The following is a 13,322-nucleotide window of genomic DNA, read 5'->3' as shown; positions in this document are numbered from 1 at the left end:
ACTTTGTTCCAAAATCCAAAGAATTTTCAGAAAATAATAAAGACTAATTTTCTTCTTCAAGGCCTGAGATATAAAGAATCTTATATGGGAGTACTCTGCGACTCTAAAATGTGGGTGTGAACCCCATATTTGCCATATATTCATCCATGTCTTTTTTTCTCCCATTTCTTTACTTTTCCTTCCCCTTAATTTGAGTTACATTTTCAACCAGAATTTGACTTAGGGCTTAGATTTAATGCAAGTTTCCTTCAGTTTTTGTTGGAAGAGACTTTTTTTTTGCTGAGGTACCTAAGTTGTCAGGGGACTAGGCAGTGGTTTTCTCAGGAGAAAAGGAAGACACAGAGCAAAATCCTCCTGGACTGGCCAGATGAGAGGATCTTGGTTCCCATCTCACAGGAAAGCCTCAAGTGAAATAGGAGAGAGAGCCGAGATATTTTGTGAGCATAACTCCAACTTCCCCCCTAAAAGTACCTGGTCCTTTCTAGGAAACCAGAAACCAGAAATTATAGATTGTTTGTTTTGATTGTTCCAAGATTTTTTTATAAAATACGCATGTCAATAAAAAAGCATTCTCTCTCTCTCTCTCTCTCTCTCTCTCTCTCTCCCTGTCTCTCTCTTTCTCTAGGTTGACAGGTACTTTGAAAGGGAAAGACTCTGTGACACGTTCAGCACTTTCAGTTTAAGAGACCACAGACAGCTTCACAGAGATGTCAATATCTCAGCATGGTAGAGAGAAGCTTCTATGAGAGACACTAAAGCAGGAAAGAGAGCCTTCACAGCCAAAGAAGGTATGCCTAGAAACCAAGAACATTTCAGCAGCAAACCACATGGAGTGATAACTTGGGATCGATTACAAAAATGGGTATCTCATTTGCTATCTCCATGAAAATATGACACAAAGACCACATGGATCCCCTCCTCCAATGTCTTACCACTGCATATATACTCTCCAAAATTTTAGATATATTTATAGATATATACCTTAGGGAAATCACGAATTAATGAAAATATTCTACTCCACTAAAACAGGAAGCTCAAAATAGAAAGTAACTGAATTATATAAAAATATAAAAGTTATATTTTTTACACTCAACTTTGTAGACAGAGATTCATTCTCACTACATCCATTTTTCCAATCTAAGAAATGATTAGGAAAATTATGAATAGTAATCTAAGGCAAGATAATTTCTTACCTCAGAGTGGCTGAATACAAGTCATATAAAGAAGTAAAATTAAATTTGAATATTAATCAAGTAGTCAAGTAAGAAGGTAACATTAGATTACAGAGTGTGAAATCATACTCATGTTGAAGAAGTGGAGTCCCTATCACTCAAGGACATTAATAAAAGGTTTCGATGAGAAACCACACAGTTTATTTAATCTTGCCTTTTTATTCTATACTATGTCAAATACTTAAGGGCTAATGAAAACATTTTCCAAACCTAACCTTTCATATGAATGAAAGTTTATTTCCTGAGTATAACTGGTTAAGTCCATTTAGAGGAATCAACTTGTGTCACAAATATCTACTTAAGGAATCAAAGTAATAAATTATTAAATAAGACCTCTGTGACATGTGCAAATACACATGTTCCAGGTGTCAACATACTCACACAGAATAACCTAACAAGCTCTGTCCAAGGCAGAGAGAAGAAGGTCTCAACTGTCAAACACATTTTCAACTGATCAAATTCATACAGATGATTTCAAATAGGCAACAGAAAACAACCATCCTTGCCTAGTTGGAAAGAATTGGTTGAGCCAATAAAACTGCTAAGTACTTCTTAGTTGCCAGAAAAAGACCAAGAAAAACATGAATTTGTTAAACTTTGAAAACAAGGATCTTTAGTAAAAATCTCGAACCACCAAAAGTCTTTGAAAAAAAAAAAATAAGGTAGGATTCAGGCAATTTGAGACCTGCCCTTACCAAAGGACATAGGCATATGTTATAGATAACCCAAGTTCTTAAAGATACGAAATTCTGATGTTGCGCTTGACTGCAAAACAAATGGCTTTGTTGAGATGCTGGCTTGGATGGGCTCATCTCTAGATACAATCATGAGATAGTGTCTCTTCCTCAGTGAGCTATGATTCTTCCAGTGTAATGGGCAGCTGGCTAATTGCTAATTGATTGTGTCAGGTCTCTGTTTCAAATGGCCAACCCAGGTGTTCATATCATGTGCAGTATCCATGTTCTGAAGCTGAATTAGGTGGAAACTCAAATATTTAAAGTGGCACTGCTCAAACTTTTTGCTGAAATAATTTTAAGGGCGAAAGAAAATAAGAACTCTGCAGGCAGACCCAAGAGTTTTTATACATGTTTATCTGCAAAAGTTTTTGTTTCAAAAATTCATGTCAATATCTCATTCTACTCCATAATATTTTTGTCTTAATCTAAATATAACATGGAGTAAAATTTATGCCTCAAAAAGATGCACTGTGTTGATCCTGTGATTTCAAATACTCTATTAATATATATAGAATATACTCTAGCTTAGAAAATGAGGTATTTGGGTCATTTAAAATGATTAGAACATTAAACAGGCTTTGAAGAAAGCATGAATAAAAATAGGTTGTCATTATAAATGCTGCTGATATGATTGAAAAAATATATTTATACTTTAAAGATTAAAGTATTGACATTCATAGATATTGCATTATTAATATAAACACATCCCAGTGTTATTCAGTAGAGCAAATGAATTGCCTATTGACATTTTTTGGAAAAATAAGGAATATAGATGATACAGACAATCCTTACAAATCTGGTATCTTCTTGATTCCCTTCCAGAAGTACTTTATTCCATGATCCCTTACCTATGGCCTATTCTCAATCAAGAGACAATCTTCTTACTCAATAGAACAAATTCTAATGAATTGTAACTGCCAATTGATCGATATATTTAAAATTTAAATTCATACTTGTGTGTTTTGGATATGAGTCATTCATTTAAATTATTAAATTAAATAAATAAGAAAATAAATAAAATCTCACCTTGCAGTGGAAATTTTGTAAACATTTTGTTGTTTATCTTTCCAGGTAGATGAAAATCTAATATTTCACATTCTATTTTGAAATTTTGTGTTTGTGTGTTTTGAATTTTTTAACTAGGGCATGCCAGAGTCACTGCCTTAAGCCAAGGAGTGTCTCTCACAGAAAAAGTCAGTAGATGAGAGATTTGGAGGCAAGCATGCCTTTTGGTGGTTCTCACATTAGATGAACTGTCTCCCCATTAGATGTAGATTGGACTATGCATGGAAGAAGTTCACTAGAAAATAAGATGATGGTGTTAAACTCAGAAAATTTAGTATCTTTGGAGTAAACTAATGCAACAATGATAATATAAGAATTAAAGACAAAATGACAATAAAGGAAAAGTAATTCGAACATCTATTTTGTCCTACAATAGCTCTACCTTTATACAATACCATATAGAAGGTTTTATCATCCCTGTGGCTCACTCCACATCATGACTTCCATGGACCATCGGAACTTTTTCCTTTATGATCTTCTTCTTCTATAAGAAAATATTAACATGAATTCATTTATTAATTATGCTAAGTAAAATAAGTCAGACAGAAAAAATAGAGAACCATATGGTTTCACTCATATGCAGGATAACAAGCTGAAAGCAATGAACAAACAAGACAAATAATCAAAAACTCATAAACACAAATAACAGTATAGTGGTTATCAGAGGGAAAGAAGAGGTAGAAAAGGGTAAAGAAGGGTAGATAGAGGGTGATGAAGGGAGATTCGACATTGGGTGTTAAGCACACAATGCAGTATACAGATGATGTATTATATAGAATTGTACACTTGAAACCTATATAATTTTATTAACCAATGTAACCCCAATAAGTTTAATAAAAAGAAAAAAAGAAAAGAATTCCCAATACCCAATGTTGATTTAAATTGTTTTTATCATAATGTTACCTAAAAATGTATAAATATGAAACTATAAATGTCTTGCACTTATAGTTTTCATAATATAAACTAAAACACATGTATGAAATTAATAAAAACAAAGCAATAAAATAAAAAAAGAAACTATAAAAAACTATATTTTGTGACTGCATTGGAATAAAGGCAAATATAATCCAAGCCGAATCCCATATCTATTATTATCATATTCATTTTTTTCTTCTGATTTTAGCAGAAATTTAAATTTTTTGTGAGACGCTAAAAGTATTGTGGGCACTAGGTACCTTGTCTTCTGGCTAATGTATAAATTGGTCCTGCCTATGGCAGATAATGGTAGTTAAACCCCCATAGCTATTCACCCCTCTTCTAGAATAATGAAAACTGCCATTTTTAGACAGGCACATGGACTTCCAAAATAAAGACTATAATTCCCAGCCTCCTTTGCAGCTAGATGTGGCCAGCTGTCAAGTTTAACCAATGAAATGTGAGTAGAAGCAATGGGCACAACTTCCAGTTTGTGTTTCATTTTCCTGCAGTTAGGATTCAGCAGCGGTAGGAGTGAATCATTTATATGTAAATAGGAACAAGAGTCTAGGGATGCTGGAACAACAAAGTAGTAAGCCTGGATCTCTGACACCTCAGGGAGCCCTGATAACTTTCCAGAGCAGAGTCACAATACCAGCCCAGATTTTATATAAACGAGAAATAAATTTCTATTCAGTTTAAGTCCTTACTATTTTGGGTCTTGTTACAGGCAACCAAACCTATATACAAAGTAATACAATTGTCTTTTACAATTAGGAAATTGAGACACAAATGTGATTCTCTTAGTATGATTTAGTACAAACTAAAACATGGCAAAGGTCAACCCTGACCTATTTATATCCAAATCCTATGCTCTTTCACTGTCTTCCCACATCATCTTCTCCCTTCACAGAAACAAAAAGCATGAAGAACAAAGCGATTATGAGAGAAAGAACATAAACTTTATGAAGCAATAAGTGTCATCAAAAGAGAATCCAAACAAAAAACAAATGGAAAGAAAAAAATAAAACAGATTCAATGTGAATTTTTTGCCAGCACCACATGACTTGACATTTTGAATTATGACTACTTACAGGAAGTATCAGGAACTTTCCAAGAAAAGACTAGTTCACATAGATGATGAATCTAGTACATTTTGCTTATTTGTTAACTTTGACTATAACTTTGTTATAATTTGGCTCTGATAATTTCTGATTTCCACTGACACAAAGCATTATACTGAGGTGAGAATCCACAAAACATATCTGGAAAAAGCATCTTAGTGAGGAATATTTCCAAACACAGATCCAGTCATTTTCTTCCAATCTTCGAAATACAAAATCATCTCTCCTGAGCCCTTTCCTGCCTTACCAGTGTGTCAATCAGGGTGAACAAGGACCCTGCTCAAACAGTTACTTCTGTTCTTTGAATTCTAATTACTAACTAAATTTCACTTTTTAAAGATTAGGTTATTTCATATGCACACCCAAGTCTCATATCTTTTTTTTCAAAATAGAAAGAAAACAAAGTTTTTTACTATTCTATAAAAGCCATATTTTATATAAAAAGTGTCTTTCAATGAGTCTGGAGGTTTTCTTCTCTTCATTGTTCATTAAAGAAAATGAAAGATCACAAATGTTACTGGCTCCTCTGGAATCTCTTACTATTTTAGGAGAGTCCAGATCATCTTAGAAGTCTTTAAAATATCAAGCTTCTCCCTCACAAATATATTCATGGAACATGCAGCATTTAGCTATATTTACTCTATCCTCTAATAATAAATGTTTTAAAAACTTTGACTTTTTTAAAATTTTGGTTATAGTAATCGGAGTATCACTAGAAGACTATCTTGTGATTATATACTTTTATCTCATAAAATCACAGCTAATCCACAAAGACAGAAAACCACTAACTGAAGTCATATTATTGACCATCCTGTCATTAAGATGCCAGAGACAGAGCTAGATTAAAAAAAGAAAAAGAAAAAGAAAAAAAACAGAGCTAGAAGTAAAAATACTCTTCTCCTCTCTCCAGGAATAGCCCTCATAGTAGTGTTAATGAAAGACAATTTGTTATGGTGTGGGGAAAAATATTAGAACTTTATTTTTTATCTTAGCAGCAAGAAAATAACTAAACTTTATTACATGGATCAACACCATTTCTTTCATTCAGTCTGCATGTCAGAGAGCCCTCAGCCACATGCAGTGAGCAAGGTATCTGGAAATAAGAGAGGAGGAGCTTGTTTCAAAACATGTCAAGGGTGGCAACAATATACTGTTTCATGTGTTTGTTTCCAGTATATTCTATTTAGTTTTTGTGAATCCAGTTAAATAGACTAATCATTTATTGGGTTTTAAATGAACATGCCCTCACAAAAGGTCAAGTAGTTAAAAAGTTTCTGTAAATAATGCATGGGTAAAAAAATACTATCAGTTTAAACAAAAGTAAACCACCAAAAAAATGGTAAAATTAATGTTTTAGCTCCTAGTATAAATTTTTTTATCAGCACATTATATATATATGATGTACATACATACATATATGTATATATTTTTTAATCACCTAGTCATGTATAAAAAAGATCTCAGTCTAAAAACTTTAAAATTATCAAGAAAACCATTTGAAATATGGGTTTATTTTCACTATTTTTAGCAATAAAGAGCTGCAATTTTTATCAATGAACCTTATATTAAGTTCATATTGCACCTTAAGATATTAACACAATTATAAGAAGCAAGTTTTAATGTAAGCATATAAAATATAACATAATCATTCTTTCAGTAATGTTTAAAGCCATGCTATTGTCAAGCCAGTCATTTATAACATTTTACTAAATTTACTGATAAATATTTAAGAGCCACTTCTGTGGTTCCTTAGTTAATAGCGAAAGCCACACGTCAGTGGTGAAACACTCTTTCTAGTAAAAATGTCTGATATAATTTATAGAAATCAATACACTGACAAACTACAAAGATTCCTTTATCGATAAATAGATAGATTGGGAAGGTACACCGAAAGCGTTGCTGACAATTTGACAAAACAAGCATCAGACCACATTATTAAGTATGGGAGCTTTGCTATGGATTGGATGAACATAGTGATGTTCCCAAATATCTCAGATTAGGGTAGCTGTCAGATTTTGTTTAAATGAAATATGCAAAAAACTTTTTTATCAGCCATCGAAAGGTGAAACAAACAAGGTAGCTTCTCAATAGTATAAAAATTCTTTAGTAAAACAATGCTTTATACAACGGTATAATATAATCATTGGTAGAGCCACCGCCTTGACTAGAATATAAGAAAAGGATTCAAGGTTAAGCTTACAAAGATAACACTAGCAGAGACTGCTTCCTGAATTGTTCATAGGCCAAGTGTGGTAGCAAAGAAGTTAAAGTCAGAGGTGCCCTTCAAACTGTAGGTTGTTAATAGTATGATAGGTTTTACAAAAATAAGGCTTTTTTAAATAGTAGAATTTTTAGAATATTCTGGACGAGGCAAAAAAAAAATCAGGAAATTTCTTTTGCACCTCAGTTTTTCTTGTTAGCTCATGGGAAAGTTCTTAGAAGAAATGTTGAACTTAAAGGTAGAGTACATCACTTTTAAATATGTAAAATTTATCAACCTTTTTAGTGTGATTACAATGACTGCCCATAATATCCTCTCAAGAAGATTTTTTTTTTAATTCAAACACATATAATCTGTCTGTGAGATTTAAAGTTGGATGTTTCAACAATGAATATGAGTGACTGCTTTTCAAAAGCAAACCCTGCAAAGGAGACAGCATTTTGAAGATCTTTGGAAATGTTTCTACTTTTAATAGTATTTTGTTACAAAAATATATATAAACGTGTCATCTATTTTGAAAACTTCCCTGTATCTTTCCTTTATCTATATGTTTATCAGACTGTAAAACAAACTGTCTAACCTATTTAATGATCTCTCAAACAAAGAATTTTCATCATTTTGAACTCTTGTTAAAAATGTTAAACTATAACACATTTTTGTTAGTTTGCAAGAGCTTAAATTCTGAGCCAAAAGAATACAGAAACATACACATTTCATGCAAAGATTATATAATTGGAGGATGCTATTTAAAACATGAGTACCTTGGTTTTAAAAGCATAGCCACATATCTTCATGAACTATCTTTTCTACTATAACAACCATTAAATCTATCAGAAAATTTAGCAGGCATTAAAATTACCAGAAGTACTTTTAATGGAAGAACCACTGCATTGCAAAGGGTTAAACCAAGACTCCAAAATGTTAATGAGAAAGAAGTTGATAGTAACTACAGGAAACCCAAACCTGAACAGTCTCTTTAACTGTCAGTACCCAAATGCTTGTGGTCTGAAGGCTTGCTTGCATTTATTGGAAATCATTAAAATGGTGCACTCTCCCCAGCTGATATTAATAAAGCCACACTATTCTTGCTGCTCCAAGCGCCTCTGTGTAATTCGCCGCTGCCCCCAATTATCTGTGGGCGATCTGCAGGCCTGTGGAGGGGGTTCCACATGGGCAGGCGCTTAATGAACAGACTGGCTTATAAACACAGGCTAATCTCTCCCACATGAGCACCTGAGGAGGATCACAACTGACAGCTGTTTAAATTTTCAGGAAAATTAATGACCCCTAAAGAGGCAGCGCTTATCAGGCTTGTAGTAGGTTTGATAGAGGAGAGTTACCATGGGGAAAAATGTTTATAATCGTCCATAAGTGCCTCATTCTATGGCTTCATCTTGGGAACTTTTATTGACACGGTTTCTTCTATTAATCCTTGTGTTGGCAGAGCAACTTGGTTCAATCTGGTCCTGATATTGGGCTCCTACAGCCACTAATGAGCATCTCTCTCAGATCACAAGCCATTTAAAACGATCAGAACAGTGGTTGGCATCCTGACCACTTAGGGGAAATCCCATCAGGCACATACATTGTTTTGGTCCACAAGGCATTTGTAATGCATCGGCTCAGACCCAGAGCTGGGCCTCCTAGAGGGAATGGGGAATAGAATGGCCACACTGCTGGCTGTCTGGGGAATAGAGCAGGAACAGGTAATTAAATGCAGATTGGCCAAGGGATCACAAGTGACTTTTAAAAAACAGATCTGGAGGGAAACAGCACATGGCAAAACTCACCACCCTCTTTTCACACTCATGCCCCCTCCCTGCTCTGATGTGTTATAGCTTTCATGCACAGTAGTTCCTCAAATAACGCCATTTTGTTCAATGTTGTTTCATTATAATGTTGATGAGATGTCATAGGAACCTAACTCTTGTTTATAATAATTGTTTATTTCAAAGCCTATGGTAAAATTGGTTTCATTATACATCGTTTTGCTTAAAGTCTCAGAATCTGTCTATGACATTAAGTAAAGACTTACTGTATTATTGTAGGCATTTAACAGGGAAAATATAACAGATTCTTGTAAATCAATGGAGAAAACAATCAGAAAAATCTTTCGTAAGATAAAATTTGTTTAAAGTGTGTGTTTGAGAATAGCATTTGGCTACATATACTTAATAAAACTCATTCTTTATCTACAGTGTCCAATTATGTTAAGGTGGGTAGAAATAGGCTTTTTCAAAAAATTAGACTGTAAAAGAGACAACTGGTATATTAGCATCTGACTACTTAAGCTAGTGCAGCAATGGCTGCATGCCTCTTCCCTGGAAGCAAAATCGATGACAGAAACATGGTTAAAACTTTGTTCCTAGAATCCTCATGAATGTTTAGGTCCCAATGTGGACAAAGAAGAATAATGTAGAGCTCTGGGTTGGGGCAGGAGGTCAGACTTCCCAGATTCCATCTCTAGCTCCCTCTCTTTCAAGCAACTTGTTTTTCCCTATGCCTGTTTACTCATTTATAAAATGGGAATAATAAATGTGATAGGACAATATTTTATCTTATCACCAGTATTTCTGATTCTCTCCCTGCCAGGTATTTGGTATGACTATATACACCCCTACCTCTTGTCATTAGACTGGGCCAGGTGACTTGCTTTGACCAGGTGTGTCATTTCTGGACAGAAGCATTAAAAAGCTCGTGCATAATTTTCCATCATCTTCCCTGATTCAATAACTGTGGAAGTATGAGTCAAGATAGAGCATCTGACCTGGTTCCCCGAGTAACTATGATAAGGCCTTCCACCTGCTAAATATAATTATACATGAAGCATACCAAGAAACAAACTTTGGCTAAGATCGTCTTATACCACTGGATTTATGGGGTTATCTGTTACCACAGTATTGCCTAGTTTGTCCTAACTGATAGAATAGAATAATCTTACCTATCTCATAGTATTTTTCTAAGGATAAACTGAGTATAAATCACTTAGAAGAATATCTAGAATATAATAAGTGTTTTATTCATTATTCGGTACCTACTATGTACCAAACTCTAGACTGGGCAGAAGGAATATAATCTGAGTAAAAACAAAAAGTACATGTTCACATGATATTGACCATATAGTAGGAAAGGCAATTGTTAATCAAATGATGATTCAAATATAAAATTGCAACTCTGCAAACTGGAAACCCTAAGGGGCAGATGGCACAAGAAAGCATGAGAAAATTGACCAAGGCAGGGAAGTCAGCAAAGACTTCCTCGAGGAAGTGCCAAATTAGTTTAGATCTGGAGGTCACAGAATGATGCTGAGGAAAAGTACTTTCCTGTGGAAGGAACTTGTGTGCAAAGACTCATGATGGTAAGGTAAGGTACATGGTGCCTATGAGACACTAAAAGTTTCCAGCTGGAGTCATGACTAAGGGAAAAAGAAGTACAAGATTAAAATAGAGAGTTACGTAGGGGCCAAAATTATGGGCTAGTAAAGATTTTGGTCTTCATATAAAGAGTAATGGGGAGATATTGAATATTTTAAGTGAGTGAGGATGATATCGTGAAAAGAACATTCAGACTGAAGAGTAGAAAGTGCATTATAAAGGGTTATGAGAAGCCATGGTAGATACAGAGGTTAACTTGCTAAGAGGCTATAGTTAGAGTCAATGCAATAGATGACAGCTTATAAGAGGATCATGGTGATGGTGGTTGCAGAGATGAAGAAAAAAGGTAGATTAGTTGACTTTTTACAAATATATCCATCCACCTAATCTAATATAAGTAAAAGGAGATAGATCTCTAGGTATTAAGTAGCTTATAGAATTTTTAGAATCAAAGCACCAAGATGGAATTCTCCACAGTCAGAAACAATGCAACATAGGGAAATAACCACACAAGATGGACTGTTCTAGTGGAAACCTCATGGCCCTCAAGATGCCGAGAACCAGACAGTACAACTGCTGCCATAGCTGCCCCAGAAGAGCCAATAATCTCCACAACTGGGCTTCCTAGACGGTCTGAGCACCTGATACATGACTGCCACCTCTCACTGCTCACATGTTACAGAATTCATATAACTGCATCTGTCTTATAAAACCTCAGTCTCACAAGAAATCTTAGCTAAAAAAAAAAAGAAAAGAAAGAAAATTTTCTCTTTAGCGTTTCACCCTTGAAAGTACAGAGAAGTCATACTTAATGGGGGTGGAGTAGATGATGAGTGAACCAAACTAAACTAGTCAGAAAGCAGTAAAATAAACTGAAATTGCTGATGGATTGTTATGTAAAAGACAAAGCTGAAAAATGTATCAAAAACAATTCTTAGATTTTTTCCTTCCCAACTTGACAGATTCTGCTCACTGAACTTGGCTTGAGAGTAATGAACATGAATCTGTTACTGAAGACCCTGAAATTGAAGTACCTTTGAGATAGAAAAGAGAAGATGTCAAATAGACAGTTGGATATGTACAAGAAGGTCTTGCTAAAGATAAATTTATGAGTCATGTGGTGATAATTAAAGTCATGTTGTATTAATTTTCTATTGCTGCATCACAAATTATGACAATTTAGCAGCTTAAAACAATAGTTACCTATTATGTCAGTTTCCATGAGTCAGGAGTCCAGGCAGGGATAAACTGGGTTTCCTGCTCAGGCTGCAAAGTGTCATCCAGGACTACAATCTAATCTGTGGTTAGGGATCCTCTTCTAAACTCCCTGGTTTTTGGCAGAATTTAGTTCTTTGCAACTGCAATCATAGGACTAAGGCCTTCTGCTCCTAGAGGCCACCCACCATTGCCCACCATGTGACTCTCACCAAAACATGGCAGTTTGTTTCAACAAGGTCAAGAAGAGAGCTTCCAATCTCCCTCTTTTCAAATCTCTCTCAATTTGAATCTCTAGACTCTCTTTTAGAGGGCCTACCTGATTTGATCAGGCCTGACCAGGATAATATCACTCTTGATTAACAAAAGCCAATTTATTAGGGACCTAAATTATATCTGCAAATCCTTTTGTCTTTTCCATTTTGCATAATTTAATCACAGGAGTGGAATCCTCCCATCAGGTTCCTAAGTCCCACCTACACTAAAAGGTAAGGAATCTAGAGCATGTAAATACCAGGAGGTAGGAATCTTGGGAGCCGTCTTGGACTTCTCCTTACCACACATGCCCAAAAGTGAGATATCAGGGAGGAAGTATAGAGTGAGAAGAGCATAGCATCTAGGAAAACAACCATGAAGATCTCCAATATTTAATGATGGAAAAGAAGAATCTGAGACTGAGATAGAGAAGTAGAAGCTCTATTAGTCATTTTGTTATCATAATTGAAAATCCAATATACTTAACCAGAATACATCAAGCATTTGAAATAATTGACTTGTTTCAGACTTTGCAACCTAATAAAGAAGTCCGATGTGAAAAGATTATCAATATTTTAGACTCGTAATGCAGTAGAGATTCTAAATAGAATAAAACTTAGAATTGACCTAGTAAAACCTTTGATTTTACCAATAATGATACAGATAATATTGATTTTGCCAGTCATTCAGTCATTGAAGAGCCAAACCACAAGTCTCCTGACTCTGAAATAGTACTGGGTTGTTTTTGTTTTTTTTAACTATTAAGTGTGTCTCACAAGATTAAATTGGTCATGATGCTTTATGCAGAAAATTATACGCAATAAAATTTAAATCTTTTGAGACACATCTATTTTTCACTTTATCCATACTTTAGGATATAGCAAGGAAACTTGAGCATGCTCTGTCTTCAAAGGACAATCCTCATAAGATATCTTCTCTCGTCTTACCAAGTACACTTTTGAATAGCATGCAAGAGGTCATACAAATATTAAACCACACTTTATAGAATTGCTACATGCTCTAAAATTGATGCTTTCATCTTTTTCCTTACTGCTCCAGGAAGTTTTCCTCAATAATTTCCTATATATAAGTCATCCGAGGACGGAAGGGTGGTAGGGAGCGGGGGGCACATAAACATGAGTTGATTCTATGGCCTGCATATTGTCTTCATCTCTGCTGAAAAC

This window comes from Pteropus medius, unplaced genomic scaffold, assembly GCF_902729225.1.
Source record: "Pteropus medius unplaced genomic scaffold, Ma_sr-lr_union100, whole genome shotgun sequence".
Lineage (NCBI taxonomy): Eukaryota > Metazoa > Chordata > Mammalia > Chiroptera > Pteropodidae > Pteropus > Pteropus medius.
Note: the sequence above shows the minus strand (reverse complement) of the source record.